This window comes from Lissotriton vulgaris, chromosome 3_1 (assembly GCF_964263255.1).
Source record: "Lissotriton vulgaris chromosome 3_1, aLisVul1.2, whole genome shotgun sequence".
In the NCBI taxonomy this organism is placed as follows: Eukaryota; Metazoa; Chordata; class Amphibia; order Caudata; family Salamandridae; genus Lissotriton; species Lissotriton vulgaris.
The window spans coordinates 1,282,196,416-1,282,220,326 of NC_141689.1; positions in this window are offsets into that span (position 1 = coordinate 1,282,196,416).

Consider the following 23,911-nt stretch of genomic DNA (forward strand, 5'->3'; position numbering starts at 1 on the left):
CATATTTAGGTTGGAATCTTCCTCATGCAGTTAGGCGATTTATCTTACTGTTAAGATATGATTTACTCCCATTGAATTGTTTATTGTCTAAATGGCATGGTGGTACAGATATCTGTGACCTCTGTAAACTCTATCCCCAGGATTTATACCATGTAGTTTTTGTTTGCCCAGCCCTTATGATACACAGACGAAAATGGGTAAAACCTCTGTGTTTTCAGCTGGGTATTTTTACTGCTTATGATTTCATTGTAGCTATGTTTAATCCTCCTAACGAAATGTTTTGCTTTAAATTGTTTTCCTTCTTTAAATGTTTTTTAACACTGTATTGACATTTCTATTTAAATATGTATTGAAAATTGTTTCTTTTCTTTTTTTACTTTATTGCTAAACTGTTATGTGGATCTCGACAGAGTTCCGTTATCATAAAAATAAAAACTTGAACTTGAACTGCCCTATGATGAAGTGTGGGTGTGTGGGTAGGATAGCAGGTAGGCTTGGTGTCCCCCACCCAGGTGTCTGCTATCATAACAGAAGTTGACAGAGTGGCCCAAAACAATGTATGACATACACAAGGCAGCTCCTTTCCCTCTAAGCAGCGGGGGCACCCACACACTTAAATAGTGCTAAACGGCATGGAGAAGTGTGGCTCAATGGTTAGACTCGCAGACCCTGATGCAGATGTCTAGCCCGGGACCAGGGTTCAATTTCCCGCCTTGGGGGGTCTTGGGCTCAAAATTCCACGGACCTGATAATTCTCGCCTCGGTGCCTATTCTAATCATAGAGTCCCACTGGATGTATGATGTTACAACGCGTACTTTTAGCACGCATACCATTCAACGGATTTTTTACAACGCAGGTCATTTTACAACGGATACCATTACAACGCAAAACACTACAACGCACATACTATTACAACACATACCATTACAACGCAAGTATAGGTAAGTATATGATAATAATATATAATTTTAAAATATGTTGTAAATATTTATTAATGTATTATTTAATTTAATTATTTGTTATATATTATTTTAATACAATTATTAATTAAATTAATTTTAATTTTTTAATTTGTAAAAATAGGTTAAAAATACCCCTCTACCCCAAAATCCAAACCCAGCCCTAAAACCTAAAAATACCCCTGTACCCCAAAACCCAAACCCAACCCTAAAACCTAAAAATACCCCTGTACCCCAAAACCCAAACCCAGCCCTAAAACCTAAAAATACCCCTGTACCCCCAAACCCAACCCTAAAACCTAAAAATACCCCTGTACCCAAAAACCCAAACCCAGCCCTAAAACCTAAAAATACCCCTGTACCCCAAAACCCAAACCCAGCCCTAAAACATAAAAATACCCCTGTACCCCAAAACCCAAACCCAACCCTAAAACCTAAAAATACCCCTGTACCCCAAAACCCAAACCCAACCCTAAAACCTAAAAATACCCCTGTATCCCCAAACCCAACCCTAAAACCTAAAAATACCCCTGTACCCCAAAACCCAAACCCAGCCCTAAAACCTAAAAATACCCCAAAACCCAAACCCAGCCCTAAAACCTAAAAATACCCCTGTACCCCAAAAACCAAACCCAGCCCTAAAACCTAAAAATACCCCTGTACCCCAAAACCCAAACCCAGCCCTAAAACCTAAAAATACCCCTGTACCCCAAAACCCAAACCCAGCCCTAAAACCTAAAAATACCCCTGTACCCCAAAACCCAGTCCTAAAACCTATAAATACCCCTGTACCACAAAACCCAAACCCAGCCCTAAAACCTAAAAATACCCATGTACCCCAAAACCCAAACCCAACCCTAAAACCTAAAAATACCCCTGTACCCCAAACCCAAACCCAACTCTAAAACCTAAAAATACCCCTGTACCCCAAAACCCAAACCCAGCCCTAAAACCTAAAAATACCCCTGTACCCCAAAACCCAATGTCTATAAAAAAAGATAAACTTACCTATAATTATACTTACGATGTAATGGTATGCGTTGTAAAAGTATGTGCGTTGTAGTGTAATGCGATGTAAAGGTGTCCGTTGTAAAATGACCTGCGTTGTAATAGTATCCGTTGTAATGGTATGCGTTGTAAAAAATCCATGGTAACAGTTGCATACCAGTCCCGCTCTGGGCAATAGCTTGCTTAATCTCCACAACGGCCCCCACAACGCTAAGAATGCTTGGCCTCCACCCTGGGGGTGCCCAGGAGTGGACGCCTCACAGGGAAAGCCAGGACGGGTTCCACAGTGGTATTCGTACAAGCGCCTTGAGACCCTTGCGGGTGAGTAGTGCGCTATACAAGTATCAATTTACAATTTTTACCTTCAGCCAGAGCCAGGCAGAGGATTGTGGGATTCGTAGTCCCTGGGGTCATGTTCCTTGGCAGCCTAAACCTCTGTGATGGCAAAATGCGGCAGGATGCTCGCCGATCGAGGCAGTCCCCACCCAGGGGTCTGCTATCACAGCAGAAGTACAGAGTTGCCAAAACGATGTAGAACAAACACCAGGCAGCTCCTTTCCCTCTCAGCAGCGGGGGCACCCACACGCTTAAATAGTGCTAATCACCTTCAGCCGGAGCCAGGCAGAGGATTGTGGGATTCCTAGTCCCCGGGGGTCATGTTCCGTGGCAGCCTAAACCTCTGTGGTGGCCAAATGCGGCAGGATGCTCGGCGATCGAGGCAGTCCCCACCTAGGGGTCTGCTATCACAGCAGAAGTCAAGAGTGTTAAAATATAACTCCCGGGAACAAGTAGAAGTTTTAGAAGTATTTATTGTCAAAGACAACACACCGCAGCAAGCGTATGTATCGCAGCCAAATGTCAACTCTGTAAACTGTCAACTGTCAACGCTCGAACAGTCAGCTGTCAACATTCCAGCTGGATTAACCAATTACGAGCTGGGGACACGCTCGCGCCGATAAGAGTAAGGGAAAGAGAAGAGAGTTAAGACACAACTCATCTCCATCCCTAAAGAGGAAGGAATTTAGAAGTGTGCTGCAAAACCAAAGTAATTCACAGCGAGGTGCTACTCACAAACATAGTCATCCAATTTGCTTGGTTTACTCGGAACTCTGCCAAAACTGCTAGTGCTGGCTTTAACACCTTCGGGATCGCTCATAGTTGCACCGGCCAGTGCTATAGAAGTTCCATCTTTGCTTTGTAAAGATTCTCCAGTCACTTCATGCATGCAGTCGCTTCCCTCACCTTCAAACTCATTTCCCTCTTGTTCATTTCCAGAGGCATAGCTCTCACTCGCGTCCTGGGATCCTACAGAGGCATCCGTGCTGAAGTCCTCCCGTTCACTAATACATTTGATGTTCTCTAGGTCTTGTCCACCCAGGTTGTCCTGAGCTGTAGTTTCTGCTCCATTGCAATCCTCCTCTTGTTCGGACTCCTCTTCCATCCATAGCGACCTACTGCAGTAGTTTTCTTCTTGCACGGGGCAGCGTTCACTGCCTTTCCTTTTCTTGATTTTGCCTCTCTGACAAATGGACATAGCAGAGGCGTGCCATATTCTCCCATCACTGAGCAAAGCAGAATTGCAGAAGACCTCCACGACTTTCAATGGTGCAGTAAACCTGTTTTCTCTCTTGGCAATACGACCGCTTTTCTTCACTCTGACACTGTCCCCCGCAATGATGTTGAATTCTCTACAGTTCTTTCTTTTATCGTATTTTTTTTAAGCATTTTGTGCTTCCATGATCCTTTCCCTGATGGCGTCTACAGACCATTCCTTTCTTACTTCTGGCATGATCCATCCAATATTGTCTTTAGAGATGGGGCCTTCCTCTCATTACCTCAAAAGGACACACCAACGTTTTCTCACTTGCGGTACTTCTGTATCCCCAAATCATCTTGTTTACCTCTTTCCTCCAACATTTTCCATTGTTGTTTGCAAGTTGGATGGTTCCTTTTATCACTCTGTTAAACCTTTCCACAGCACCATTTCCAGCAGGGTGGTATACTGATGTGGTTTTGTGGTTGATTCCATTTCTTTCTACAAATCTCCTGAATGCATCTGAGGTGAATTGGCTTCCATTATCACTCAATATAGTCTTAGGGATTCCCTCTCTGATGAAAACTTCCTCCATGAACTTAAGCACGTCGCTAGTGTCAACGTTTCCGCATACTTTCACTTCAGGCCACTTTGAAAGATGGTCCACTAACACTAGAACATACACTCCTTTATCCTGCCACTTCACGGGTCCCATTAAGGCAATTCCGACTCTCCCATGGTACGTTCGGGCATTGTATTGGCTGTAGCGGGGGTCGTAGAGTTGTTTGTGTCTTGTCTGAGTTTTCACATTCTATGCAGTTCCTTATTGCTCTCTCCACTTGCATATCACAACCAGGCCACCAATACCAACATTTAATCCTTTGCTTAGTTGTGTTCATACCCAAATATCCTTCGTGGCATATGTTAATTAGCTTTTCCCTAAGGTCTTTTGGTGGTACCACTTTACCTTGTCTTAGGATGAGATCGTATTCCACTGTCAGTCAGTCAGTCAATCACTTTTATTCGATTAATAAAAATCAAAAAAAGACACAAGATACAGAATACAATAATGACAATCAATACAATAAAATAATTACAATCAATTAGAGATAAAAGTATGAGCATACCAAGTTTAAAATGAACATATCTTATGTGTTAACTAAAACAATTTAAAAATATATATCTTTTTATTTAAAAGAATTCCATTTGACAATCGGCTTCAAGGTATTAAAAGGCACCAGCACTATTAAGAAGATTCAATTGTAATTGGTCTGAGCCATAAGTTAAAACGCTTCTTATTAATGCGAACACCTGCCACTAGGAAACTTGCTACGTGAAATGTAACTTGTGCACCAGGTAAAAGTTGTAAAAACAGGAGTGCTGGCCTGACCTGTAAAATACTTGCCTCCCGCAAAATGGATAACAGATAGCTTTTCCTAATCTGGGCATAATGTTCACAAAAAATAATAAAATGGAGTGTGTCCTGTATAGAGAACTGGTCGCTATCGCACGGATTTGTGTTTAAAGGCGTATCACAAGTAGGATAAGAACCCAACATAAAATGTATCAGATTTAAACGAAATCTTGTTAAGAGGAAGCGATGAAACGGTCTAGTTACAAAAACAAGATAAGGTTCAGGACCTGGTACAGATATAAGGGCGTAGTTCCTTCTGACAAGCGTTTTTCTCATCTCTGTCTCCTTCCTCCCTGCCGTAAACAGGTTTACCAGAGTAGATTTAATCTCCATGAGATCCTCTTTTTTGATGCGTTCTGGTAAATGAAAAATCTCAATGTGCCCCACGTTCTTGAGCATTCTTTTGACATATGCCGACCATGGGATTCTGTAAACTCTGTATTTATCAAAGTGGGGGAGAGTGATCAGTAGATCAACGGACACTAATTACCACTTAAGGAAGTGGAAGGTCCAGTCACAGCATGTGCCCGTATCTAGTACAAGTAGTTCAACAAAAGGGGTTGCTGCACTGTTCCTAAAAGGAGGGGAAAGTTAGGAAAAGCTGACGTGACCGAAGGTGTGAGTAGTACACCTTTGGGCATCAATTTTGTTGGATGTATTTGCCTCACACACCCAAAAGGGTGTCATGCTTCATCATTGGCGGTTGCTCCTCGTCGGGGGGGGCGGTGCAATCCCCGACGGGCTCACCTCGAAGAGGGGCTCTTTAACGGAGATCTTTTTTATCCAACTGCCCTATGATGAAGTGTGGGTGTGTGGGTAGGATAGCAGGTAGGCTTGGTGTGGTGATTAAAATGCAGCAGGGGATGCCGGAAACAACTTTATTCTGGGGGTCCCCCTACTACAATTAAAAACTGTGAAAAAGGGGGGCTCGCTAGGTGTCACCACGTTAGGTAGAGTGACCCTAGAGAAGCCTTGAAAAACAAATGGTCAACATGTTTGTGGTGTAGGTGAAGCATGACACCCTTTTGGGTGTGTGAGGCAAATACATCCAACAAAATGGATGCCCAAAGGTGTACTACTCACACCTTCGGTCACGTCAGCTTTTCCTAACGTTCCCCTCCTTTTAGGAACAGTGCAGCAACATTCTGTAAACTCTGCCCAGGGCAAGGACATCTTTGAGTATCAAATGATTTAAGGAGATTTCATGGTTAAGCCAAGTTTTTAACCAGCAAATTACAGGTGCAGATTTTATTAGGTCTGTTACATACCCTGCGCCTAGCTCTGAGTGTACTGTAAAGGTGGGGGTGGACTGGGGAACAGTGATAATTCACTGATAATTCATTTCTGACTTCCCAATATATTCTTAAGTCACTCTCCAAACAATTTTTCCTTGGCCATCCTTTGACAATGTGTTCCTTGATTTCCTGCAATTGCTTATCTTTAGAATATTATTTTTTCCATTCACTCCTATTTATGGTTGGGAATTTTTCACTTATGTTTGCGACACAACGTTCTTCTGGTGCAGCTGTGCCCATGCTTTTCAAAGAAAGCCTTCTCAAGAAATCCGCTACTACATTCTTCACTCCAGGTAGGTACTGCCCATCGTAATTGTAATCCAACAGTCTAATGGACAGACGTGCCAAATGTGGTGAAGCATTGTTAAACCCTTTAACGGTTAGCACTTTGGTTAAAGGCTTGTGATCACACCTCAAAATTATTTTCTTTCCCCAGATATTTTGACTCCATTCCCCATACGCATGCCAGCGCCTCTCTTTTGATTACAGAGTACCTTTCTTCTGCTGCTGTTAGAGAGAGCAAAGCAAATGCGATTGTTACTTCTCTTCCATTGCTTTCTATTTGCGTTAGTACTGGACCCAGCCCTTTTCCACTTGCATCTGTAGTTATCACACAATCCAGATTTCCGTCAAATCCTTGCATATCTGGTGCTTCGCAAATTTCTTTCGTCAGTTGTTTTAAGCTTCTTTCGCATTCGCTAGTCCACTCATATTGACTCTTGTTTTTGAATAGTGTCCTGATGTCGTATGTTTTAGCTGAAAAGTCTTTTACAAATTTGGAGTAGTTCTCCATCAACCCTAAAAATGCTCTAAGTTCTTCCTTGTTGGTGGGTACTGGTGCATCTTTAATTGCCCTGATAAGTTCTTTTTTTGGTCTTATTCCCTCACTTGAGATCTTGTGTCCAAGGTAGTTTACACGGTCTTTACTGAATTTGCACTTTTTGTATTCAGCAGTCATTCCACATTTTTCTAATGTCTTCAATACTTGTTTCAGTCTGCTGTCATGTTCTTTTTGATCTTTACTCATGAGCAGGATGTCATCTTGAAAGATGAGTATGTTTTTCAACCCCTTGAAGATCTCCTGCATGAGTCTTTGGAATAACGCTGCAGCTGATGCAATGCCAAATGGTACTCGCTTGAACCTGTAGCACCCGAAGGGTGAGATGAAAGTGTTGAGGTGTTTACCATCAGGGTGTAGTGGTACCAGATGGTATGCGGCCGCTATGTCAATTGTAGAAAACAATTTCATGCCTTTGGGGAGGGATAGCATTTCTCCTATTCTTGGCAGAGGGTATTGGTCAATGAGAATGTTCTTATTGAGGTCCCTCAGGTCCATGCATAGCCTCAATTTGCCGTTCGATCTCCTAGCGACCACCAAGGGCGCTACCCACTCCGCCGACTCAGTAGGCTCTATTATGCCAGCCTCCAGTAATTTTTCAAGTTCTTTTCTGACTTCTTCCCGCAGAGTCAAAGGTACATGCCTGACTTTATGTACACACGGGTTCGCATTTTCCCTTAACTTGATTTTGTGCTGGAACCCCTTCAATTTCCCTATTTTTCCGTTGAAAACATTAGGAAACCTTTCTACAAGATCTTCACTCATTAAAGTGTCCTGTTGCATGACCAACACGGGTTCTGAACTGTTAGGGTTGAGAGTAATCCCAAGTTTTTCCTGGTCCCTCCACCCTAGTACGGAGGGGCCAGTCACTGCCACGTACAGTTTGCTGTCCATTGCTCTTTCTTTGAACACAAAACTTAGTTTCCTGTACCCCACAAGTTCAATTGGTTCATTTGTGAAGGTTTTCAATGATATGTCCGGTTTTTCCATTTTATTTCCAAGAACTCCTCGAAATTTGTTTTTCCATACTTCTTGGTTTACAATTGTACACGGTGAACCTGAATCGGCTATTATCTCCATCTCCACTCCGCCTATAGTCATTTTGCACAACAGTTTTTTTTTCTTGATCTTGTTACGTTCCTCTTCATTTACATCAGTTACATCTGACACATTTAGTACACACAGATTGTACTTCGAGCCGTCTGATGACTCATTTTCATCTTCACTTTCTTCTTATTGAACAAACTTTACTTTTGTTCTCTCCCTTCTGTTGCATGCTTTTTGAAAATGACCAATGAGTCCACACTTTCCACACCTGTTGTTTTTCGCTGGGCAATTTCTATCATTGGCCAAGTGTTTGCAGCTACTGTAAAGATAACATCTTACCTCCTCGTACTTCTTCCCATATCCGCTTGACATAGTTTTTTCTCTGCTTTCAATCAATCAATCAATCAACAAAATTTGTAAAGCGTGCTTCTCACCCGTAAGGGTCTCTAGGCGCCTGGGGGGGAGGGGTCACTACTGCTTGAGCAGCCAGGTCTTGAGTTGTTTCCTGAAGGAGAGATGGTCCACGGTCAGTCGAAGTTGAGTGGGGAGGGAGTTCCATGTCTTGACTGCCAGGTATGAGAAGGATCTTCCTCCGATGGTGGATTTGCGAATGCGTGGGACGAAGGCGAGGGCTAGGCTGGAGGAGCGGAGCTGGCGGGTGGGTGTGTAGAAGCCTTGTGTGCGTGGGTGAGGAGTCTGAACATGATCCTCTGGTTGACGGGGAGCCAGTGCAGGTATTTCAGGTGGGCGGAGATGTGGTTGTGGCGAGGGATGTCCAGAATGAGTCATGCTGAGGCGTCCTGAATGCGCTGCAGTCTTTTCTGGAGTTTGGCTGTGGTTCCAGCATAGATTGTGTTCCCGTAGTCCAGGCGGCTGGTGACGAGGGCCTGGGTGACCCGCTTCCTGGTTTCAGTGGTGATCAGAAGATCTTTTGGAGCATGCGCAGGGTGTTGAAGCAGGATGACGAGACGGCGTTGACTTGCTTGGTCATCGTGAGGGAGGAGTCCAGGATGAAGCCCAGGTTGCGTGCGTAGTCCGTTGGCTTGGCGGCAGTGCCCAGAGCAGGGGGCCACCAGGAGTCGTCCCAGGCAGAGGGGGATGGTCCCAGGATGAGGACTTCCGTCTTGTCTGAGTTCAGTTTCAGACAGCTGATCTTCATCCAATCTGCGACATCTTTCATTCCTTCCTGGAGGTTGGCTCTGGCGGTGGCGGGGTCGTTGGTGAGGGAGAGGATCAGCTGAGTGTCGTCGGCGTAGGAGATGATGTTGAAGTTGTGTTGGCGAGCGATGGCTGCGAGGGGGCTCATGTAGATGTTGAAGAGGGTGGGGCTGAGTGAGGATCCTTGCGGGACGACGCAGATGACTATGGTGGCCGCGGATCGGAACGGGGGAGACAGACTCTCTGGGTTCTTCCGGCGAGGAACGAGGTGATCCACTCCAGGGCCGCTCCTTTGATTCCGGTATTGCTGAGGTGCTGTATCAGGGTGCGGTGGCATACGGTGTCAAAGGCCGCCGAGAGGTCTAGGAGGATGAGGGCAGCAGTTTCCCCGTTGTCGAGAAGTGACCTAATGTCATCGGTGGCTGTGATGAGGGCAGTTTCGGTGCTGTGGTTTGCTCGGAAACCGGACTGTGAGTGGTCGAGTGATCCGTTGGTCTCGAAGAAGGCGGAGAGTTGTCTGTCTGCACTGTGAAGATTCCCTCACTGCTCATTCTCGGACTGAGCCGGTGCAGCTGTTTGATTTCTCTTCGCTTTCTGCACCTCGCCTACTGCATTCACATGCGTTTCAGCTGTGCCCGATTTACTTCTGAAAGGAGCGATTTCATTTCTCTTTTTTTTTCCCTTAGATTTAGATTCACACGTTGTTCCTTAAGGTCGCACCACAGACCATATTTATTCTCCTCACTAGTAATTTTCAATTTACTTTCATACGTTTATTTCAACATTCCTTCTCAGTTATCTTGCTGCAATTACTTTTTCAATTACACAAGCTGCTTTAAGATTTTCCTTATTTACTCCGTTCCTTTTTTCTTTTATATTCCTTACCGGAGTTTCTTCTTGTGGGTTCGTTGTGTGTTGCCTTCGTCCTCATCGCCAAATTGTTAAAATATAACGCCTAGGAACATGTAGAAGTTTTAGAGGTATTTATTGTCAAAGACAACACACTGTAGCAAGCGTAAGTATCGCAGCCAAATGTCAACTCTGTAAACTGTCAACTGTCAACCCTCGGAACACTCAGCTGTCAACATTCAAGCTGGATTAACCAATTACGCGCTGGGGACAAGCTCGCGCAGATAAGGGTAAGGGAAAGAGAAGAGGGTTAAGACACAAAAGAGAGCTGCCCAAAACGATGTAGAACAGACATCAGGCAGCTCCTGCCCTGTCAATATTCAAGCTAGTCTTCTCTGTCCATGCAGGTGGAGGAGAATATCGAGGACAATCAGCAGCCTAATCTAATACATGATTCCAACCTTTCTCTTTTTTGGAAGGATCGCTAATAACACTCTGTAGCCTTAGGACTGGAACTCTCTCTGATCTATGACCCCTGGGCCTTCTGGCCTAAATGGTAAATGTTATCAATCCCCAGGCCAATAATCTCCTGAATGCCTCTTTTTCATCAGCCATAGTACCCCGTGCCTGGAAAAAGGCTAAAATCTTGATCTGCTGAAAAAAAAATAAACTGACTCAGGTGATCAATCTAACTACTGCACAATTCCTCTGCTTCCGGCCCTCTCAAACATTCTGGAGAAGCAGGTGAACCATCAGCTGTCCCACTACTTGGAAAGTAATGACTTTTTGCAACCAAATTAATCTGGTTTCTGCCCCAGTTGTAGTACAGAGACAGGACAGCGCTATTGGAGGTGGTATACTACGTCAGGGGTACCTTAAATCCGTATTTGTAAAGCGCAAACTACTCACCCTTATGGGTCTCAAGGTGCTGGGGGCCACGGTGGAAATTAAGTGAGCTATTGGCCAGAGTCACATGGTGCTGAGCTCAGCTGCCACCGGAGCCAGGAATGGAACCGTGAACCCTGTGCTCCGAAGTCAGCTGCCCTGGCCGCTGCACCCCACCTCTACCTTAGATGTCAGGGTCAGGTGTGTGCTGGCTTTGATTGATCTAGCAGCCTTTAACACAGTATCCCACACGGTGCTCTTGGCCCGTCTCCAATCTATTGGAATTAGGGGGCTTGTATGTGACTTGATGACTTCATTCCTGGAGGAAAGAAGTCAAGAGAACTGGTTCCCACCTATTTTGTTTAGGTCTAGAGATCTGCAAGTGGGAGTTCCACAGGGTTCAGCCTTGAACCCTTCTTCTTTCAATATATATATATATATTCACTGAAAAAACCATAGGTTAGAGACCATATATAGTTAGCTGGACATTTTATTGATATAAAACCAATGAAATTCCATATATAGTTAGTTGCACTAACTATATATCGCGCACCCGCAATCCACTGCTGATGATGTCACATATTACATCATTCATGACATGGTCAGTGACATCACTGATGACATCACTGATGACATCTCAAATGACATCACTGATGACATCACTGATGACATCTCAAATGACATCACTGATGACATCATCTAGTGTCTGTGTGTTTTTGTAAAGTTTAAATATGTTTTACATATTGAAGAATGAGTGGATGTATGGAAGACTGAGTGTGTGTGTGGCTGGCTGGGAGGTGTGTGACTCTGTGCATATCAATGTGTACTTGTATCAGTGATTGTATAAGAGAGTAAGTATGTGTTAGTATATGTGTGAAAAGTATGGTGTTCTGTGTTTAACTGTATAGATGAGGAAATCGAAGTGTGATTGATTCTTCACAGGACTGACTAGGTGTATGAGTGCATATGATAGTGTTGTAATAATGAGTGACTGTATGTATGAGTGATTGTATGGGTGAATGAGTGAATGTGTGTGTAGACGTAGGAATCAGTGAGTGCGTATGTAGTAACTGGTATTGGTGTGTCATGATGTCATCAGTGATGTCATTTGAGATGTCATCAGTGATGTCATTTGAGATGTCATCAGTGATGTCACTGAAGTATGGTGTTCTGTGTTTAACTGTATAGATGAGGAAATGGAAGTGTGATTGATTCTTTACAGGACTGACTAGGTGTGTGAGTAACTCCATGGATGAGTGGCAGTGTGTGAGTGTCTGCATAGGTGTATGAGTGCATATGATAGTGTTGTAATAATGAGTGACTGTATGTATGAGTGATTGTATGGGTGAATGAGTGAATGTGTGTGTAGACGTAGGAGTGAGTGCGTATGTAGTAACTGGTATTGGTGTGTCATGATGTCATCACTGATGTCATTTGAGATGTCATCAGTGATGTCATCAGTGATGTCATTTGAGATGTCATCAGTGATGTCATCAGTGATGTCACTGACCATGTCATGAATGATGTAATATGTGACATCATCAGCAGTGGATTGCGGGTGCGCGATATATAGTTAGTGCAACTAACTATATATGGAATTTCATTGGTTTTATGTCAATAAAATGTCCAGCTAACTATATATGGTCTCTAACCTATGGTTTTTTCAGTGAATTTTCAAGGTTTTGTAAATGCAAATTCCTAACTATATATGGTCTATAACCTATGGTTTTTTCAGTGAATTTCATTGGTTTTTTAAAAGCTAATATCTATAGCTGTAAAATATATTCTTTATTACGTGACGTATCACGTAGCCACGTGAGACGCCTCATGACGCGTCGCATAACCGTGACGTATCGGTTCTGCAGCGCAAACAAAACCTGTAACGTAAGCGTGCCGGAGCACGCTTACAGATATATATATTTTTTTTAACCTTAATTAGACAAAATCCACACGTGCACATATCTTGAGGCCTTGCAAAGGCACATCAAACAAACAGTCCCTACAATTTTGCCAAGTTTGCTGGAAATCTATTCCCCTAATTTTTTTTTTACTGTTTCTCTTGGTTTTCCCCTTGTTACGCTTACCGGGACGCTACCCGGTACGCGAACCGGACGCTCCAAAACACAAGATGGCGGACTCCCGTTACGCTGCCGGTTAGCTGCCCGGTTCGCGTACCGGGAAGCGCCTCTACCGCGAAAAATTGCGGGGGACTTTAATATCCCCCTCATCAATCCTAAGGGGTCAGGAGGGGTTTACCTTGCCCCCTTTCCTTCATTTCCCCCTTCTTTTTTCACCACATCTTGTCTCTCGAACCTACCGAGAGACAAGATGGCGGCCGCTCCGGACTGTTTACAATGTTGACAGCTACGCTGCCGGTTAGCTGCCCGGTTAGCTGCCCGGTGAGCTGCCCGGTTCGCGTACCGGGACGTGCCTCTACGGCGTAAAATCGCAAAATTTTTTGCCCCGCGGGGCACTTTAATATCCCCCTCATCAATCCTAGGGGGTCAGGAGTGGTCTACCTTGCCCCCTTTCCTTCATTTCCCCCTTCGTTTTTCACCACATCTTGTCTCTCGATCGTACCGAGAGACAAGATGGCGGCCGCTCCGGTTTGTTTAGAATGTTGACAGACACCGGAGAGCCAATCAGATTCGCTTCGCGAAGTTCCGTTACGCGTCAGGTACGCGAACCGGGGCGCTAACCGGAGCGCTGTCACAGATATATATATTTTTTTAAACGTTAATTTCTCAAAATCCACTGGAGCACATATATTGAGACATAGCAAAGGCACGTCGGGCAAACCATATCTACAATTTTGCCAAGTTTCATGTAAATCTATTCAGCCGTTCGAGCTAAAAGTGAGTCCAACCGCCCTATGGAAAAATGAATGGGAAAAACGCGTTTTGGGACCCCCCTTTGTTCTTGGCCCCCCCTTGACGAAACCCCACCAAATTTTCAGGGGCTGCTCAGAAAAAAAATGTGCCATTTTCCTGAAAATTTCAACCAATTCCGTCCACAAACGCCAAAGTTATTAGACATAGAATTTTCAGAAATCCCATAGAGAAAAAATCCTAACTATATATACCCACTGGCTATCGCCAGTAGGTAATATACATATATAAACATATGTAATCTGCATATCTATATAAATATAAATGCATGCATACATATACATATATGCATACATATGCATGTTATTTACATGAAAGTTTTAAAAACACTAATAAAAGCAAAGCTAAAAAGCCACCTCATTACAAACAGAATGGCTTTAACTTAAACGAGGGCGAGATCTATTGCATTTTCAATGCTTGTTTACTTTGGTTCTATCAAGAAGGCATTCAGATGTGTCACACATTTGCCATAAATTCTGAATGTTAGCACTCTAGTTGCTCATTAGATCACTTTAGTAAAGCTAGTGCTCACCAGGGAAGTCTGCTGCTAATCATGGTTTGCAGCCATTTTCCCGCATTTTTTATCCCGCAGACTTTCAGTCCGCATACCATTATCCCGCAAGGTCATTGAGCTCGCATACCATTATCCCGCATTTTTTCAAAACGCATGTGCATTTATCGCGCATGCCTTTACAAAGAATTACGTTTTAAAGGCATGTATGGTAAATGCATTTGTGTTGTGAAAACCACGATGACGAGAGAGGTAAGTGGGTTTGTGTTAATTTTTTCGTGGGTTAGTGATTGTGTAGTGTAGTGTAGTGTTGTGTAGTGTAGTGTTGTGTTAGTGTAGTGTAGAGTTGTGGTGGTTGTTTAGTGTAGGGTCATGCTGGGGGTAGTGTTTTAGGGTTTAGGGTTGTGTTGTAGTGTTTGCGTAGTGTAGGGTCATGCTGGGGGTAGTGTTTTAGGGTTCAGGGTAGTGTTGTAGTGTTTGCGTAGTGTAGGGTCATGCTGGGGGTAGTGTTTTAGGGTTTAGGGTTGTGTTGTAGTGTTTGCGTAGTGTAGGGTCATGCTGGGGCTAGTGTTTTAGGGTTTAGGGTAGTGTTGTAGTGTTTGCGTAGTGTAGGGTCATGCTGGGCGTAGTGTTTTAGGGTTTAGGATAGTGTTGTAGTGTTTGCGTAGTGTAGGGTCATGCTGGGGGTAGTGTTTTAGGGTTTTGGGTAGTGTTGTAGTGTTTGCGTAGTGTAGGGTCATGCTGGGGTGTAGTGTTTTAGGGTTTAGGGTAGTGTTGTAGTGTTTGCGTAGTGTAGGGTCATGCTGGGGGTAGTGTTTTAGGGTTTTGGGTAGTGTAGTGTTTGCGTAGTGTAGGGTCATGCTGGGGGTAGTGTTTTAGGGTTTTGGGTAGTGTTGTAGTGTTTGCGTAGTGTAGGGTCATGCTGGGGTGTAGTGTTTTAGGGTTTTGGGTAGTGTTGTAGTGTTTGCGTAGTGTAGGGTCATGCTGGGGGTAGTGTTTTAGGGTTTTGGGTAGTGTTGTAGTGTTTGCGTAGTGTAGGGTCATGCTGGGGGGTAGTGTTTTAGGGTTTTGGGTAGTGTTGTAGTGTTTGCGTAGTGTAGGGTCATGCTGGGGGTAGTGTTTTAGGGTTTTGGGTAGTGTTGTAGTGTTTGCGTAGTGTAGGGTCATGCTGAGGGTAGTGTTTTAGGGTTTAGGGTAGTGTTGTAGTGTTTGCGTAGTGTAGGGTCATGCTGGGGGTAGTGTTTTAGGGTTTAGGGTAGTGTTGTAGTGTTTGCGTAGTGTAGGGTCATGCTGGGGGTAGTGTTTTAGGGTTTAGGGTAGTGTTGTAGTGTTTGCGTAGTGTAGGGTCATGCTGGGGGTAGTGTTTTAGGGTTTAGGGTAGTGTTGTAGTGTTTGCGTAGTGTAGGGTCATGCTGGGGGTAGTGTTTTAGGGTTTAGGGTAGTGTTGTAGTGTTTGCGTAGTGTAGGGTCATGCTGGGGTGTAGTGTTTTAGGGTTTTGGGTAGTGTTGTAGTGTTTGCGTAGTGTAGGGTCATGCTGGGGGTAGTGTTTTAGGGTTTAGGGTAGTGTTGTAGTGTTTGCGTAGTGTAGGGTCATGCTGGGGGTAGTGTTTTAGGGTTTTGGGTAGTGTTGTAGTGTTTGCGTAGTGTAGGGTCATGCTGGGGGGTAGTGTTTTAGGGTTTTGGGTAGTGTTGTAGTGTTTGCGTAGTGTAGGGTCATGCTGGGGGTAGTGTTTTAGGGTTTTGGGTAGTGTTGTAGTGTTTGCGTAGTGTAGGGTCATGCTGGGGGTAGTGTTTTAGGGTTTAGGGTAGTGTTGTAGTGTTTGCGTAGTGTAGGGTCATGCTGGGGGTAGTGTTTTAGGGTTTAGGGTAGTGTTGTAGTGTTTGCGTAGTGTAGGGTCATGCTGGGGGTAGTGTTTTAGGGTTTAGGGTAGTGTTGTAGTGTTTGCGTAGTGTAGGGTCATGCTGGGGGTAGTGTTTTAGGGTTTAGGGTAGTGTTGTAGTGTTTGCGTAGTGTAGGGTCATGCTGGGGTGTAGTGTTTTAGGGTTTTGGGTAGTGTTGTAGTGTTTGCGTAGTGTAGGGTCATGCTGGGGGTAGTGTTTTAGGATTTAGGTTAGTGTTGTAGTGTTTGCGTAGTGTAGGGTCATGCTGGGGGTAGTGTTTTAGGGTTTAGGGTTGTGTTGTAGTGTTTGCGTAGTGTAGGGTCATGCTGGGGGTAGTGTTTTAGGGTTTAGGGTTGTGTTGTAGTGTTTGCGTAGTGTAGGGTCATGCTGGGGGTAGTGTTTTAGGGTTTAGGGTAGTGTTGTAGTGTTTGCGTAGTGTAGGGTCATGCTGGGGTGTAGTGTTTTAGGGTTTTGGGTAGTGTTGTAGTGTTTGCGTAGTGTAGGGTCATGCTGGGGGTAGTGTTTTAGGGTTTAGGGTAGTGTTGTAGTGTTTGCGTAGTGTAGGGTCATGCTGGGGGTAGTGTTTTAGGGTTTAGGGTAGTGTTGTAGTGTTTGTGTAGTGTAGGGTCATGCTGGGGGTAGTGTTTTAGGGTTTAGGGTAGTGTTGTAGTGTTTGTGTAGTGTAGGGTCATGCTGGGGGTAGTGTTTTAGGGTTTAGGGTAGTGTTGTACTGTTTGTGTAGTGTAGGGTCATGCTGGGGGTAGTGTTTTAGGGTTTAGGGTAGTTTAGTTGTTTAGTGTATGCTAAAGGCATATTCGTTCTAAAAGTTTTTGTTATTTTAATTTGCGGCCTAATAGTACATGCGGGATTTTTTTTGCGGACTGATGGTATGCGGGATTTCGTCATATATTCGCTAATCATACTTTCTATGGCAAAATGAACCCCCTCATTTTGTTCCTTTTTAAATTAACTGTTTTAAGAGTTACCACTTTATTCCAATCAAGATGGCTTCAGGTGTGCCATACCTTTGTAATAAGTAGGACTGTTAGCACTCTAGTTGTTCTTTAGAACACTCTGGGACAATCTGTCATTGGGCTATAGTTGGGCTACATCTGGCTGATATTTGGGCTACATTTGGTTTTTTTTGTCTCTGGTGGCCATCTTTGGGCTACATTGGGCTACATTGGGCTACATTGGGCTACATTTGGGCTCCAACATATATATAGCCCAATGTAGCCCAATATATATTTTTCAAAGTTAATTTTCGTAAAAACCACTGGAGCCTATATCTTGAGACATAGCAAAGGCACATCGGGCTACCAGTCCCTACAATTTTGCCAAGTTTGGTGTAAATCCATTCAGCCGTTCAGGCTAAAAGTGAGGCCAACCGCCCTATGGAAAATTGCATGGGAAAAACACGTTTTGGGACCCGCCTTTTTTCTCGGCCCCCCCTTGACGAAACCCCCCCAAATTTTCAGGGGCTGCTCAGAAACAAAATGTTCCATTTTCCTGAAAATATCAGCCAATTCTGTCCTCATAAGCCAAGGTTATTCGACATAGAATTTTCAAAAATCCCATAGGAAAAAAATCCTAACTATATATACCTACTGGCTATCGCCAGTAGGTAATATATATATATATATATATATATATATATATATATATATATATATATATATATATATATATATATATATATATATATATATATATATATATATATATATATATATATATATATATATATATATATATATATATATATATATATGTATATATATATCACTCCTGTTGCATTTTTGGCAGATGCCCTAGATGCAAAATGAATCTCTTATGCTGACAACACTTAGTTACTTTTATCCTAGGGTAGGATGAAGTGTTCCCTGGAGAAAAAATCTGAACTTGTCTGACTAGTTTTTTAATGGTTGACTCACCATCAGCTTAAATGTAATGCTAGAAAGACGGACCTACTCTTGTTTAGTGTGAGAGCAGAGAAGCCCTGGCAGTCCTTTTGGCCAATCGATGCTCCCCCTCCACTACGCCACACTAAATGTCAAAAATCTTGGCATTAAGTTTGATGGTGAGCTCTCTTTTCTGTCTCAGGTTAATGCAGTGATAGGGACTTGTTTTGGTCACCTATGTGTGTTCAGGAAGTTCCTCTATTTTCTTTCTTTTTCTGCTTGGAAACTGGTAGTACAGGCCTAATAACATCTAGACTTGACTACGGCAATGTACTGTATTTGGGACGGCCTAATTACTTGAGTAGTAAACTGCAGGCGATCCAAAATGCAGCAGCCCGTACTCTTGTAGGCCTGCAACTGAGAACTCATTTATCCCCTTATCTTAGGAATTTGTACTGGCTTCCCAATTAGGAAGAGGATCCTTTTCAAGACCTTGCTCGTGGTACACAGGGCTTTCCATTAGTCTGGCACTGGGTACCTCAGGCAACTGTATTCAGCCAATAATTAAACAACAGGGGGTGGTGATGGACAGAGTTTCTGAATTAAGCAGAATACTCTCACCCAGTCAAGAGATCAGGGCTTAATCCAACACCGTTTTTTAGCTCACTGCACCATCCCAGCTCAGAACCTGGCTATATGCAAATTAGTCTGTCCCTGGCCCAGTGTATCATGGGAACAGGGCAAACCAAACTACCAAGCCAATTCTTTCACTGGGAAGGAAACAAGCTACCGGGTACCGGTTTCTGGCATTTCAGCCGTCTTCGGCCCGGCTTGCTTGAATCCTGATGGTGCAATGAGCTAGCGACTCACGTCTGAGTATACCCTTCCACGCTTATGGTGGACAAAATAATTAAACAACAGGGGGTGGTGATGGACAGAGTTTCTGAATTAAGCAGAATACTCTCACCCAGTCAAGAGATCAGGGCTTAATCCAACACCGTTTTTTAGCTCACTGCACCATCCCAGCTCAGAACCTGGCTATATGCAAATTAGTCTGTCTCTGGCCCAGTGTATCATGGGAACAGGGCAAACCAAACTACCAAGCCAATTCTTTCACTGGGAAGGAAACAAGCTACAGGGGACCGGTTTCTGGCATTTCAGCCGTCTTCGGCCCGGCTTGCTTGTATACTGATGGTGCAATGAGCTAGATTATTTGTCAGTAGACCTGCAGGTCCAGTAACATTTTTATGATTTTATGATTTTTTAAGGCCTGAAAATATAGCAATAATTGGTGTTCAGAGGGTTTCCAAGAGCTTTTGGCCCCTGTGTCACTGCAGCTGCTGAGCTATGCAAAGCATAAACCTAGTGCCTGCACCTTAAATGCAATTGTGACTGCTTCTTTAAAATATAGCACAAATCTGTGTTCCGTGGGTTTCCTAAGCCTTTTGACCCCTGTGCCACTGCACCTGCTGCATCATTCCATTCATGACCCAAATGCCTACAAGGTAATTGCACTTGTGACTGCTTATTCGGTAGTAAAACATATCAATAGTTGGTGTTCAGTAAGTTTCCTAGGGCTTTTGGCCCTGTGCAACTGCACCTGCTGCACCTTCTGCACCATTCAAATCATTACCCTGCAAGAAGACTGCCCTTGTGAATGCTTGTTTAGTAGTAAAATATTGTAATGATCAGTGTTCAGTGTGTTTGCTATACCTATTTGTCCCAAGGCCACTGCACCTGCTTCACCATTCAAATCATGACCCTAGTACCTGCAAGTAAGTAAGTAAGTAAGAAAGAAAATCATAGTTTATTGTCTGGTCAATTAAAACCTTTACCATTTCTCATAAAAGAAAAGTTATAGAAGCAAAGTTCATGATTTAAGACTAATTAAAAATAACATTTCATAAAACATCTGTGCATTATGCTAACATCAATAATGCAATTATCAAGCCTGATACAGTACATTGATACCTTTCAGTATATTGATGGACTTTCAAATGATTTGCTAACACTGTCCTTTTTCAGTTCGTGAGAATGTTTAGGAAGGAAAAGAAAATCTAGAAGACTTGAAATTTTATAAAACCAGTTCTCAGTGGAGGGGTAAGTGTGCAATTATCAGTTGCTTTATGGACAGCTGCAGCAGTAGATTGCTGTTGACTGTTTTGCTGGAGCATATGTTGTCCGGGTGAGGAGCAACCTAAATATGTGTTGTTTGCTGTGAAGTGACACAAAAAAGTTTTTTTATTGCAGTGAAAATGTGTTTACCGACCAAGTTTCTCCCGTTATGCTTCCATAAATTGCACATAGCTGCATGCTAGCTGAACGTCTCCAATTCCGAGGCATGCCATGACAGCTTGTCTGCAGGTTCCTATCCCCTCCCTTACAAAGAATGGCTTTAGAAATTGACGTAGTTCAGCTTGTAGTTCTTCGCAGATGCACAAAAGGTGTAATACACTATCATTGGCTCCCTCGCATAAATAGCATGTTGTCTGACCCGGCAATCGTTTCCAAAGGGAAAAGTGCTGCAATTGTGGTAAAATACCCATTCCGAGATGAAGATATTTCTCTTTCTTTCTTACTCTAATGAAACCTGCACCTAGGTAAGGTTGCATAGTGGACTTGACATAGCTTTGAACAACAAGGGTTCTTTCTGTGATTGCCTCCTTGTCTTCTAATAGAGATAGTTTTGTCACTCTACTGTTTACGCTTTTTTTAAAACAATGGTAGGACCCTGAGGCCGCCCAGAGTTCCTTCAGTCCTGGGCGCTCTTTTGATGCTATTAGATCGCTCATAGCTGTGCAGTCCTTCTTTCGATGTATTTAATTCCATAGAAAGTATTCAACGTTCCTGCTTCAGCCCTTTGATTCTGTACCAGGTTTTGACATAAGCTTCTTTGCAGGCTGATTCTTGGCTTTGTATGCCAAAGTCTGACCTTATTTGGGCCGGTGAAGCATACTTAGATAGATTAAAAATCATTCTGGCCGCTCTTGAGACAGTGCTGTCTAATTTGGCCGAATCTCTTGCCCCCAGGCACTAACTCCCATAAGTGATTACCGTAATAATCTTTGCTTGCCAGACTTGTAAAAGTGGACTAAGATTTGGGCCGGTAGTTTTATGTTTGATAGATTTCATTGCTGCCGCAATAGAGTTGCCTTTTCTTTTGATGGCATCTTTTTGTGAGTTAAGTGTGCCTATATTGTCTATTATCACTCCTAAGAATTTGTATTGGTTGACTACTTCTATTGTTGAGTTAGCCAGGTGCCAGCGGAAGTTAGAGGTTTTCTCTCTTGGATGAATCCTCATTACCTTCCATTTGTTGTAGTTGATGGTTAAACAATTGTTTGCTGAATATCTACTGGCTGTGTCTAATAGATGTTGAAGGCCAATATGGGTTCGACTGACCAGCACGAGGTTATCTGCATACAGGAAGTTGGAGAGTGGCAACCCTCCTATATTTGGCGCATGCGAGTAACAGGTTTTCAGTTCAGACAATAGATCCAACATGAACAACGTAAAATGTGTTGGCGCCATGACGCACCCTTGTTTGAGCCCCATGGTTGTTGGGATTTTCTGAAACATTAACTTAATGTCTCCTGGCTTGGCTTGAACTCACGTATTTGTGTGGAGAAGTATTAACTGGTTTAGGAGAGCAGATGGTATATTTTTTCTCCTTGAGCTTGTGCCATAGTTTGCTCCTGTCCATTTTATCAAACGCTGATGAATAGTCAATGAAACACATGAATAGAGGGTGTTTTGCTAATTTCACCCCATCTACCATTAGGGACAAGGCAAGTATGTTTGTAGTTGTTCCCATGCCCTTGTAAAAGTTCATTTGGTTGATGGGTATAATAAATTTGTCGTCTGTCCAGGCAATGAGGTCTTCCACGAGAATTCCAGTGCAATATTTTGCCTTGATATAGATTAAATTTTGACAGGACAAGGGAAACCCGAAAGGAATAACACTAGGGTCCTTGGCAGTAATCTATTGTACAGAACAGGGGACCCTAGTAATTAAGGATCACACGAATATTAGACATATACTGAATAGTATATATGACCTCTGTCCAGCCGGACAGGTATTTATTTTTCAATTTTTTGTGTTTAGTTCATATATATAACATTTATACAAAAGTGGGCACAGCCTGTGAACCACAGGGGACAAGACAAAACAAGTGACAGAAAATTATGTAAAAGCGCACAAAGCGGTCTGTACTATTGTTCAGTTTTACAGACTAGGATTAATTTATAGCTACCCATTGTTTTACACAATTCGTGAGTTGAAACAAACATATGGTGCAGTAAGGTCAACGACGTTTCGATGCAGCTAGAAAATACATGCATCATCATCAGGAGAAAAACCAATGTGTCATGTTTGTCTTGAGAGTATTTCAACAGTTACAAAGCCTCTCATGTTGGCTTAATCAGATTCCATTGGTATATTTGGAATATCTGCATAGATATGCATAATAACTTCAACGGCATAGAGAAATTTTCGGGGAATTAAAGTAGTGGCTCAAGGCTCGTTGTTGCGGCGGTCCGATTCTCCATCTCTTGGAATTATGGTAGTCTTGCTTGATAGCAGGACGGTGGGGTTCTGGCGGCGATCACCGCCAGAACCCCACCGTCCTGCTATGAAGCAAGACTACCATGATTCCAAAAGATGGAGAATCGGACCACCGCAACAACAAGCCTTGAGCCACTACTTTAATTCCCCGAAAATTTCTCTATGCCGTTGAAGCTTTAATTTGCGCTAGCTTCCTTGTAAACTCAGATCCTGACCTGTACACCGAAGCCTGCGTAATGTTTTGCTTAATGCATGCTTTTTTAAAATTATATAGATTTGGAGTTTTAGTGATAAAAATGTGTTTGTCTTGATGATCTAAAGGCCTGTTTGTCAATAAGGCTGGAAGAGCACTTGCTGTGTGCTTTGTTCCTAATGTATTGATGAATTGTTTCCAGTCCTTATTTATGTCAGTCTCATCCCTTTGTTCCCATAATGACTTTGCTGAGGCCAGTAGTTCATCTAGTTGGTTGGTTTTGAATTTGATCCTCCTGAAATTGTCCATATATATAGACTCGGTATCCTCAGCAGGTTGGTCTATTGGGGATCCAGTTATTCTTGTGGAAATTTCCTGTGGCAGGTGGTCGCTTTGATCTTGGGTCCCTACCTGGAAGCCTGTAATTCTACTGAAGAATGATGAGGATACAAAGGTGTAGTCTATTAGCGTGCTAGAGATTGTGCTCTGAAAGTTGTTGCCAAATGCTGATCTCCCTGGAAACGCCCATTTAGTGCCACAAAGCTTAGGTGTTCCAGATTCTTGACTAAGTTCCTAGCGAGTACTGATTGTTGCTTCTTATTTATTTATTTATTTTTAATATTTGTAAAGCGCTGCGTATACCCGTGGGCGTCTTGGCGCTGATAAACCATTTATTCGAAACGAACTGTGAGCTAATAAAACCAGTTATATAAGATGGGTTGTGAACGATGGAAAAGATCATTGAGTGAACAACTTTCTAGTGGCCGCCCCCAAACTCTGGAACACCTTGCCCCTTAACATCAGGCAAAGTCCTACGCTTCTTGGTACTCAACATCTGACAAGGAATATTCAAGGCGGTGTGTTGTTCCTCGAGTAGCTCATCCCACATCTGTGGTCCCATTAAGTGCATTTTGAAGTCACCTGTCAGCAGTAGATTTGAAGTTGATTCTTCTGAGAGGGGCCTAAAAATTTCTGCCTCCACCA